The following is a 12,186-nucleotide window of genomic DNA, read 5'->3' on the forward strand; positions in this document are numbered from 1 at the left end:
GAATGAGGCTTGTGGGCCAGGGGGATGAGAGATAAATGGGAGTGGGTGGGTTGGGGTGGGTTGGGGTGGGGTGGGAGGTGTGGGCAAGTTGCTTGAGAAAGTGATAGGTAGATGAAGGTGAGGAAGAAGGTGTTAGGGGGAGCAGTTAGACGGGAAAGGTGATGGTCAGGAGGGCCGTGCTGAGTTGGAGGCTTGGGACTGGGACAATGTCGGGTGAGGGAAAATGAGGAAACTGGTGAAATATCGTGTGGTTGTAGGATCCCAAGGCAGAATATGAGGCATTCTTTGTCCAAACATCAAGTGGTAAGTGGTTGGTAATAAAGGAGGCCCAGGACCTGTATGTCTTTGGTGGAGTGGGAAGGGAAGTTGAAGTGTTCAGCCACGGGGCAGTGGGGTTAGTTGGTGTGGGTGTCTTTGAAGTGATCTGCAAATTGGCGTCCTGTCTCCTCAATGTAGAGGAGACCACATCAGTTGCAACGGATACAGTAGATGACATTGGTGGAGGTACAGGTAAATTTCCGCCAGATGTGGAAGGATCCTTCGGGGCCTTGGACGGAGGTGAGTGGGGAGGTGCTGGCGCATGTTTTGCACTTCCTGCGGTGGCAGGGGAAGGTGCTGGGAGTGGGGTGTGGGTTGGTGGGGGGCGTGGATCTGACAAGGGAATCACGGAGGGAATGGTCTCTCTGGAACCCTGATAGGGGTTATGGAGGGAACGGCCTCTCTGGAACGCTGAGAGACGTAGATTCTCCTGCTCCTCGGATGCTGCCTGACCTGCTGTGCTTTTCCAGCACCACACTCTCAATTCTGATCTCCAGCATCTGTGGTCCTCACTTTCTCCTTTTCAGAGTCCAAAGGTGTGCAGGTTAGGTGGACCGGCCATGCTAAATTGCCCCATTGTACCCAGGAATGTGTAGACTAGGTGTAGTCATGGGAAATATGGGGATGGGTGGGATGTTGGTCAGACGGTTGGTGCAGACTTGATGGGCCGAATGGCTTCTTTCCACACTGTAGGGATTCTCTGATTCTAAAGACTTATGTAGTCAAGATGTTTTGAATGCAAGAGCAAGGATGCTGTGATGGAGCTGTACAGGACATGGGGTTAGGCCGTAGCTTGAAGACTCGGTACAGTTATGGTCACTACACTATAGGAAGGATTGCTCTCGAGAGGGTATAGAGGAGATTCACCAGGATGTCACATGGTAAGCAGTGATTCAGCTGAGGAGAGATTGGATAGACTGGGGTTTGTTTCCTTAGAGCAGAGAAGGCTGAGAGGGGTCATGACTGAAGTCTACAATATTATGAAGTGCAGAGACTGGGTTCATAGGAAGAAATGTTTCCCCTTAGTAAAGCGGTCAATAACCAGGGGGCATAGATCGATGATAGGGAACAGAAGGTTTAGAGGGGAGTTAGGGACATGTTTTTCACCCAGACGGTGGTGGCTACCTGGAACTAGCTGCCTGAAAGACTGTTAGAGATGGGAAAACATCTAAGAGGTATTTGACTGACCATTTGAAATACTATAGCATAAAAGGCTATGGACCAAGTGCTGGGAAATGAGATTGGAATGGATGGATACTGATGATAGGCATGGACAGGGTGGGCCAAAGCACCTCTTTCTGTGCTGTGATTCTCTGTGATTTTACTGATGTGACTGATGGTTAAATATTGGCCAGGACCACTGAAGAGATCTCTCTAGTTTTACTTTAGAAATGGTAACAGGATCTTTTCCATCCAAGATTGGGCCTTGCTTTAATGTCTCATCCTCAAGATGGCATATCAGACAGTGCAGCACTTCTTCAATACTGTGCTGGAGTTTCAGTCTGGGTATGGTCTCTGGCCTCTGGAGAGGGGGCTTGATCTCCCATTTATAGATTAGCATACTCCCCACAGTTGAAGTGTATGTTGGCACAGGGGACATGGGTGAACACCAGGCGGTCAAGGAAGACCAGAGAGGTCTTGCTGAAGCCCTCTAAATGCCTTCCGGTCTCCAACCAGATCTGAACACAAATGGTGAGTGATAGATCCACTGGGGGATGTAGCCAGATCCCAGTCTGTGGCATTGCAAATGGCTCAGCTATACGCAGTGAGGCATGAAGAAGATAGGGAGTGTTATGGACCAGACTAGACCCCCTCAAAATATTTTAGGAAGGAAATCTAGACCCTAACTTTTCTTATTTCAAATGTAGATGTGCAGTGCTACGTTCCAGATGCAGTTCGACTGGTCAAACTTCTCAACGATGAGCAAAATACAATTTATTCAAGTACTATAAAGAAAAGAATTAGGAATTTAGAATAATTTAACAATTGGAAAATTTAATCAAATAATAGATACAGTAACTGTTACTAATTAACTGCTCCAATACAGCAACATCCCATAAACACACCCCTTGGCAAAAAAAAGAAAATTTAGGCACAGATTCTTGCATTCAGTTCGATAATCCAGGAGGAAAATAACATTAAAAATAACATTAAGAAAAGATTCAGAGAGAATAGCAGCTGGAAGACATTCGCTGAAGCTTCTCGCTCCTTTGACATCCCAATATCTTCTGATGTTACTGAAAAAAGCCAAAACCCAGAAATCCTGATTTGTGAGAGCTGGCCACACCCATTCAGGCTGTAAAAACAGCAGAAGGTCTCCCAAGCTGTTTACTCTAGTTGTTCTGGTAGACTGCTTGGTACCTCTGCCTTACAACCTCTCTTCAAAAGAGAGAACAAAATAACTTCTTAAAGCCACAGCATTGTCACAGGAACATTAAGGAACAGGGTTCAATAAATAAGGGAATTGGCAGGACATGAAATAGGATGGTGTGTTGTCTCCTTGTGGTCAGGGTCAAGGATGTGACTGAAAGGTTAGAATTTAGGGAATCAGGAAAGGAGTTAACAAGAAGGGCCTTACCTTGGGATTACTCCCGTACCTCAGATGAATAGGTGTAACAGCAGAGAGATAGAGCAGTCAAATATGTGTCCTTAGAGAGGTGTTGGGCTTTAGATTCCTCGAACAGTGTGGCTAGCTCTGGGACAGATGGTGCCTATATAGGCTGGAGGTGTTGGACAGAGGCATTTGTGGTAAAAACAAGGACTGCAGATGCTGGAAATCAGAGTTTAGATTAGAGTGGTGCTGGAAAAGCGCAGCAGGTCAGGCAGCATCCAAGGAGCAGGAAAATTTGACGTTTCGGGCAAAGGCCCTTCATCAGAAATAGAGGCAGGGTGCCTGCAGGGTGGAGAGATAAATGAGAGGAGGGTGGGGGTGGGGAGAAAGTGGTATAGAGTACAATAGGTGAGTGGGGAGGGGATGAAGATGATAGGTCAGGGAGGAGTGGATAGGTGGAAAGGAAGATAGGCCGGTAGGACAGGTCATGGGGACAGTGCTGAGCTGGAAGGTTGGAACTGGGGTGAGGTGGGGGAAGGGGAAATGAGGAAACTGTTGAAGTCCACATTGATGCCCTGGGGTTGAAGTGTTCCGAGGCGGAAGATGAGGTGTTCTTCCTCCAGGCGTCTGGTGGTGAGGGAGCAGCAGTGAAGGAGGCCCAGGACCTCCATGTCCTTGGCTGAATGGGAGGGGGAGTTGAAATGTTGGGCCACAGGACGCAACACAGAAGCATTTGTGGGACTGTTTTCTAGTGCTATTGGGTAGGGTTTAATCTAAATTGGTATGGGTGTGGGGAATATAGGAGATAATACTATATCAGACAGAAAGAATGGGAGGGGTGGATAACATTACAATAGGAAGTATCAGGTGGGGTTGCAGTGACAAGGAATGTAAATACTCTCAGTCAGGGTTACTGTGCATGTATGTGAATACATGGAGTGTGGTAAATAATACCAGTGAGATGCTAGTACAGATTGCCACGTGGAAATGTATTGTGGTGATAACACATCCCTGAGTCAAAGCAGGCCAGGAGTGAGTTTGAAATAGTCCATGGTATTCAGTAAGATAGGGAAGGAAGGGGTGGGAGTGGGGGGAGGGGGTGGTGGGAAATGAATGGCAATACTGAATCAAAAACATTACATTTGGAGGGAAAGCTCTCCCTCGAGAAAAACTGGCATGAAAATTGAAGACGTTGTTGATGGTGGGGAGGATGGTCCTCCATCTCCATTAATGACGACCGACTTGACACTGACATTTTTTACAAACCCACCGACTCCCACAGCTACCTGGATTACACCTCTTCCCACCCTACCTCCTGCAAAAATGCCATCCTGTATTCCCAATTCCTCCGCCTCCGCCGTATCTGCTCCCAGGAGGACCAGTTCCACCACAGAACACACCAGATGGCCTCCTCCTTTAGAGACCGCAATTTCCCTTCCCACGTGGTTAAAGATGCCCTCCAACCCATCTCGTCCACATCCTGCACCTCTGCCCTCAGACCCCACCCCTCTAACCGTAACAAGGACAGAACGCCCCTGGTGCTCACCTTCCATCCTACCAACCTTCGCATAAACCAAATCATCCGCCACCTCCAAAAAGACCCCACCACCAGGGATATATTTCCCTCCTCACCTCTTTCCGCCTACCGCAAAGACCATTCCCTCCGTGACTACCTGGTCAGGTCCACACCCCCCTATGACCCACCCTCCCATTCTGGCACTTTCCCCTGCCACTGCAGGAACTGTAAAACCTGCGCACACACCTCCTCCCTCACCTCTATCCAAGGTCCTAAAGGAGCCTTCCACATCCATTAAAGTTTTACCTGCACATCCATCAATATCATTTATTGTATCCATTGCTCCCGATGTGGTCTCCTCTACACTGGGGAGACTGGGCGCCTCCTAGGGTTTTAGGGAACATCTCCAGGACACCCGCACCAATCAACCACACCGCCCTGTGGCCCAACATTTTAACTCCCCCTCCCATTCTGCCGAGGACATGGAGGTCCTGGGCTTCCTTCACCGCCGCTCCCTCACCACCAGACGCCTGGAGGAAGAACGCCTCATCTTCCGCCTCGGAACACTTCAACCCCATGGCATCAATGTGGACTTCAACAGTTTCTTCATTTCCCCTTCCCCCACCAAACTTCCAAACTTCCCCCTCCTAGTTCCAAACTTCCAGCTCAGCACTGTCTCCATGACCTGTCCTACCTGTCTACCTTCTTTTCCACCTATCCACTCCACCCTCCTCCCTGACCTATCATCTTCATCCCCTCCCCACTCACCTATTGTACTCTATGCTACTTTCCCCCCACCCCCACCCTCCTCTCACTTATCTCTCCATACTTCAGGCTCTCTGCCTGTATTCGTGATGAAGGGCTTTTGCCCAAAACGTCGATTTTGCTGCTTCTCGGATGCTGCCTGAACTGCTGTGCTCTTCCAGCACCACTCATCCAGAATCTGGTTTCCAGCATCTGCAGTCATTGTTTTTGCCTCTGGTCTCACATGACAGTCTGGTATGGATCAGCTGGTATACTGGGCAGAACAATTGTGGATGGAGTTTAACTCTGATAAATGTGACATGATGCATTTTGGGAGGTCTAATAAGGGATAGATAGACACAATCTCTGGTAGGTCTCTAGGGGGTACTCAGGAACAAAGGGACCTTAGCGTACAAGTCCACAGATCCTGAAAATATCAGCACAGGTAGATAGGGTGGTGAAGCAGGCATATGGGATGCTTACCTTCATTAGCCAGGGTGTAGAATATAGGAGCAAGGAAGTCTTGTTAAAACTTTATAAAACATTGGTTCGGCCACAAATGGAATACTATGTTCAAGTCTGGTTGCCACACTGTCATAATTGCACTGGAGAGTGCAGAGGAGATTCACCAGGATGTTGCCTCATTTGTGAGGAGAGACTGGATATACTGGGTTTGTTTATACTGGATATACTTGGAGCAGTGGAGGCTGAGGAGAGATCTGATTGAGATATACAAGATTATCAGAGGCATAGACAAGGTAGATCGTGAGAATCTTTCTCCCGTGGCAAATGTGTCAACAACAAAGGGCATAACTTTAAAGTGATAAGTAAATGGTGTAGAGGTGATCCAAGGAAACCTTGTTTCACTCAGAGGGCAATAGAAATATGGAATGTGTTACCTGACAGGGTAGTGGAGGAAGTTCCTCTCACAATATTGAAGAACCATCTGAGCAAGCACTTAAAATGCAATGGCATAATAGGCAATGAATAGGTGAATGGGGTCAATATAATTTAGTGGTGGTCGACGTTGACATGCTGGGTTGAAATGTTTGTTTCTGTGCTGAATGACTCTATGACTGTATGAATCAAAGATAGAATCAATTTAGTTAGTGCTAAAGAGCACTAGCGATACAATAATATTATAACAGCAGCTGATGGGGTGGAGATGGAAGAAGAGACAGGCAATAAAAATGTACAAGAACCAGACAGTAGTGATAATGTATTAAATTATCTTAACTTAGACTTTAATAGTAGTATAAAGAAGACAAGAATTTTTTTAACAACTGTATATTAGAAGTTTGGCTGTCTGGCAGAAAGCAGAGAGTGGGGATAAAAGCGTCCTTCTCAGGATGGCAGCTGGTAACAAATGTGTTCCACAAGGCTCAGTGTTGGGACCACAACTTTTCACTTCATATAGTTCCAAGTAAGTGAAGGAACAGAGGGCATTTGGGTTAAGTTTACAGATGATACAAACATAGGTAGAGGGACAGGTAACTTTGAGGAGGTGGTGAGGCTGCAGAAGGATATGAACAGATTAGGAGAGTGGGCAAAGAAGTGGCAGATGGAGCACAAGGTGGGAAAGTGTGAGGTCATGCACTTTGGTCGGAAATAGAGAGGCATGGCTATTTTCTAAATGAGGAGAAAATTCAGAAGTCTGAAGTGCGAGGAGACTTGTGAGTTCTTGTCCAAGATTCTCTCGAGTTAAACTTGCAGGTTGAGCCAGTCGTTAGGAAGGCAAATACAATGATGGCTTTTATTTTGAGAGGACTTGAAAAAAGATCAGGGATGTGCTTCTGAAGCTCTACAAGGCTCTGGTCAGACCACATAGAGTCACAGAGTCATAGAGATGTACAGCACGGAAACAGACCCTTCGGTATTGTGCACAGTTTTGGGCCTCATATCTCCGGAAGGATGTACTGGCTCTCGAGTGTGTTCAGAGGAGGTTCACGAGAATGGTCCCAGGAATGAAAAGCTTAACATATGAGGAACGTTTGAAGACCCTGGGTCTATAGTCAATAGAGCTAAAAAGATGCGAGGGGCTCTAATTGAAAAATACAGAATACTGAATGGCCTGGACAGAGTAGATGTTGGGAAGATGTTTCCATTGGTAGGAGAGACGAGGGCCCGAGGGCACAGCCTTAGAGTAAAGGGAAGACCGTTTTGAAACGGAGATAAGGAAAAACCTCTTCAGCCAGAGAATGGTGAATCTATGGAATTCATTGCCACAGAAGGTTGTGGAGGCCAGGTCATTGAGTATATTTAAGACTGAGATCAATAAGTTCTAGAGTGTCAAGGGGATCAAGGGTTATGGGGAAAAGCAGGAGAAAGGGATTGAGAAAGGTATCAGCCATGATTGAATGGCAGAGCTGACTCAATGGGCCGAATGGCCTAATTTTTGCTCCTATGTCTCATGGTCTTATGGAAGCATTGCTGGAGCTGGCTCTGGCTGAATCAGGACTATGCTAAGTTAGAGATTAGCAATGAACGAATTAAAACTAAAGGATGCAAAGAAAAGCCTGGCAATTATGGGGCATCAGTTTAACCTGGGTACTGGGGAAGCTTCTAGAAACTATAATTCAGGGCAAATTTTCTAGTCACTTGACAAAAGTAGAGTAACTAAAGAAAGCTGACACAAATCTGTTCCATGGTTAACACAGATTATGCAAAGATTTGTGGGAAAGTCATGTCAAACTCAATTTTTCACGTTTATTGATGAGGTAAACCTTAAGGACTTCTATCAGTATATCAGGAATAAAACAATGACTGGAGTAAGATTAGGGCCAATCAAAGATAGTAGTGGAAAGTTGTGTGTGGAATCTGAGGACATGGGGAAGCGCTTAATGAATACGTTTTGTCAGTACAGGGGAACCTTGATTATCCGAATATCAATTATCTGAGTATTGGATTATCCGAAGAAGATCTCAAGGTCCTGATCGAAACATTACATCAAAGAGGTGTTTCCACCTCTTTTGTTTACAGTGATTAAAAATGAACTCGGCTTTACTGAAATGCTGCTGAGAACAGTCCTGGACATTGGTAGGAGCTCAGGCGCCATCACCAAATGACTGACCTCCCGCGCTCTATCTCTCCCCACACTTTCCCTGGAGTTTTACGCAGGGGTGTACCTGAGATCCTCCTTCCCCAGATAACATTGTCTTGTACAGGGCAAAGGTGGAACCTGTCAAAAAAAAAGTTGCAGTAAAAAGTTATGTACGCGACTCTGTGTGTGTGTGTGTGTGTGTGTGTGTGTGTGTGTGTGTCTGTGTCTATGTCTCTGTGTGTGTCTGTGTCTGTGCCTCTGTGTGTGTGTGTGTGTGTCTGTGTGTATGTGTGTCTGTGTCTGTGTGTGTGTCTGTGTCTGTGTGTCTGTGTGTGTGTGTGTGTGTGTCTGTGTGTGTGTGTGTACTATTTTGAGACTCATCCCCCCAAAGGCAGCAGCAGTCTTGGTGTTGGTGTCCAGTCTGCCTCCCCTGGAGAGGGGGTGGGGGAGCAGGGCAGCTTGGTCAGGCAGGGGGCAGGGGTGGGGGGGACGGATGGGGATGGGTTTGGGGGGCTGGACAGAGAGGGAGCAACGGCTCTTATGCGGCGTGCTGCTGCCTAGTCTCCTGAACAAGGAGCGGACATAGCAAGTGCTCGCCGTGTCAATCCCATTGAACTGATTGGGTGGGGCGAGGCTTCAGCAATGCTGCAGGTCCCTTACACTCAAGTGTATCTCTGCTGAGAAACAAACCCTGAGGCAGAGAGAGGGAGCAAGGCAGGCAGAGCGAGGAAAAAAGGAAACTTCAGAAAACTCCGAGCCCCAGAGGAGAGGCATTGAATCAACTAACCAAATAATCAATTATCCCAATGAAATACTGTCCGCCCATCTTGTTCGAATAATCGAGGTTCCTCTGTATTCACGTTGGAAAAAGGCAAGGTCAGTGAGAATACGGAGATACAGGATACAGGATTGGATGGGATTGAGATTGACAAAGTGGAGGTTTTAGCAATTTTGAAAGATCTTAAAATAGATAGGGCCCTTGGGCCAGATGGAATTTATCCTCGGATTCTCTGGGAAGCCAGGGAGGAAATTGCAGAGCCTTTGGCTTCGATCATTATGTCATCATTGTCGACAGGAATAGTGCCAGAAGACTGGAGGATAGCAAATGTTGTTCCCTTGTTTAAGAAGGGAGTCGGGACAACCCTGATAATTATAGTCCAGTGGGCCTTACTTTGGTTGTGGATAAGATGTTGGGAAAGGTTATAAGATAGAATTTATAATCACCTGGAAAAGAATAAGTTGATTAGGGATAGTCAACATGGTTTTGTGAAGGGTAGGTAATGCCTCACTAACCTTATTGAGTTCTTCAAGAAGGTGACCAAACAGGTGGATGAGGGTAAAGCAGTTGATGTGGTGTATATGGACTTCAGTAAGGTGTTTGATAAGATTCCACACGGTGGTCTATTGTACAAAATGCAGAGTTTCGAGATTGAAGGTGATTTAGTGGTTTGGATCAGAAATTGGCTAGCTGAAAGAAGACAGAGGATAGTGGTTGATGGGAAATGTTCATTCTGGAGTTCAGTTACCAGTGGTGTGCTGCAAGAGTCTGTTTTGGGACCACTGCTTTTGTCATTTTTATTAATGATCTGGATGTGGGCGTAGAAGGATGGGTTAGTAAATTTGTAGGTGACACTAAGCTGGGCAGAGTTGTGAATAGTGCCAAAGGATGTTGTGGGTTACAGAGGGACATTGATAAGATGCAGAACTGGGCTGAGAAGTGGCAAATGGAGTTTAACGCAGAAAAGTGTGAGGTAGTTCACTTTGGAAGAAGTAACAGGAATGCAGAATACTGGGCTAATGGTAAGATTCTTGGTTGTGTAGATGAACAGAGAGATCTCGGTGTCCAGGTACATAAATCCCTGAAAGTTGCCACCCAGGTTGATAGGGTTGTTAAGAAGGCATATGGTGTGTTGGCATCTATTGGTAGAGGGATTGAGTTTCACAGCCAAGAGGTCCTGCTTCAGTGGTAGAAGATCCTGGTGCGACCGCACCTAGAGTATTGCGTACAGTTCTGGTCATCGCATTTTAGGAAGAATGTGGAAGCTTTGGAAAGCGTTCAGAAGATATTTACTAGGAGATTGCCTAGTAAACTAGGTGTGGAAAGAAGGTCTTATAAGGAAAGGCTGAGGGAAATGAGACTGTTTTCATTGAAGAGAAGAAGGTTGAGAGGTGACTTAATCGAGACGTATAAGATAATCAGAGGGTTAGATCGGGTGGATAGTGAGAGCCTTTTTCCTCTGATGGTGTAGGCTAATATGAGGGACATAGCTTTAAATTGAGGGGTGATAGATTTAGGACAGATATCTGGGGTCATTTCTTTACTCAGAGATTAGGAGGGGCGTGGACTGGCCTGCCTCAACAGTAGTAGACTCGTGGATATTAAGGGCATTTAATTGGTCATCGGACATACATCGGGATAATAATGGAACAGTGTAGGTTAGATGGGCATCAGATTAATTTCACAAGTCGGTGCAACATCGAGGGCTGAAGGGCCTGTTCTGCGCTGTAACGTTCTATGTTCTATTTATGTAACATAGAGGATTGATAATGTCACACATTAAGCAAGACTACAGCTCTTGAAATAAAAGGGAGAAAGTGGGTGTGGATTCGGCTGAATGTTAGGAAGCAGAGAGTAATTTTTTAAAAAAAAATCACTTGTGGGATTATGGGTGTGTCTAACTGGCCGGCATCTATCATCTGTCCCTAGCGGCCCTTGAACGGAGTGGCTTATTAGGCCATTTCAGAGGGAGTTGAGAGTTAACCACATTGCTGTGGGTCTGCAGTCACACATCGGCCAGACCAAATAAGGATGGCAGAGTCTTTCCCTAAAGATGCCAGATGGATTTTCCGACAATCCACAATTGTTTGGTGGTCATCAGTAGATTCTTAACACCAGGTTCTTTGTGAAACTGAATTCAAATTCCACCATCCACTGTGGCAGGATTCACACCCAGGTCCCCAGAGCATTAGCTGAGTTTCTAGATTAATAGTCTACCAATAATGCCACTAGCCCATTGCCGCTGCTCCAGTGGTGAATGGGTTGTTTTTTTTGGATTGGAGAAACTTTAAATAATAGCTCCCCTAGTGTAAGGACCTCTTTTTAAAATCTCTATCGATGACTAAGAATGGGTATATGGTGCATTATTTCAAAATTTGCAGACAGCACTTGTGAACCCTAAGCATGAGAGGCATCAATTTTAAAAGGACTTCACTCATAGCCTGATGGAGTAGGTGGGCATGTGGCAGATTCAATTTAATATTTGGTTTGACTTACTACTGTCATGTAGACCAAGTTGCACTGAAAGGGGTTGTGTGAAATGCATCACAGGCAGACCGTACTATACCAGTGCATCAGGGTAACAGAAAAGCATGCAGGATACAGTGTTACAGCTGCCGAAAAGGTGCAGAGAGAGAGAGAGAGAGAGAGAGAGATCAGCATCAATACTAAAGACGTCCATTAAAAATTCTGATAACAGTGGGGAAGAAGCTGTTCTTGAATATATAAAATATACTGTAGAGAAGGTATTGATTTTGTTGCAAGAACAGGGAGAGAAGATATAAGATAAAGGGTACTGTTTTAAACAGGATGAAGAAATGTAAGTGACAAGGCAGTTTGAGAAAGTGATAAATATCTTTAAAGGATCCTGGATTTTACAAATATGGGAGCAGACTGCAAAAGCAATGAAGTTATGATAAACCCATATAAGGGTATTGGTTTGGCTGTAATAGAGTATGATATCCAGTTCTGGGCACCATTTTTTGAGAAGAATTTGTAAATATTAGACTAGGTGCAATAAAGATTCACGAGAATGGTTAAGTGGATGAGGAACTTCAATTGTGTGGATTGGTTGGAGAAGCTGCGGCTTCCCCGAAGAGGAGAGGATTAAGAGGAGGTTTGATAGGAGGAAGTGTTCAAAATCTGAAGAGTGTAGCCTGAGAGGGAGACTGTTCCATTGGTGGATGGATCATTGACAAAGATGACTGGCACAAGATGCAAAACCGACATGAGAAAAACCA

The 12,186-nt window shown here is 45.7% G+C and overlaps 1 protein-coding gene across 1 annotated transcript in view; it reads left to right on the forward strand.

The window, feature by feature from the left end:
• The window catches only part of LOC140485896 (potassium-transporting ATPase subunit beta-like), a 40,658-nt gene that overhangs the window by 22,757 nt on the left and 5,715 nt on the right, over positions 1-12,186 (forward strand). The gene's annotated exons all lie outside the window — the stretch shown is intronic.

Source organism: Chiloscyllium punctatum, chromosome 15 (genome assembly GCF_047496795.1).
Source record: "Chiloscyllium punctatum isolate Juve2018m chromosome 15, sChiPun1.3, whole genome shotgun sequence".
Lineage (NCBI taxonomy): Eukaryota > Metazoa > Chordata > Chondrichthyes > Orectolobiformes > Hemiscylliidae > Chiloscyllium > Chiloscyllium punctatum.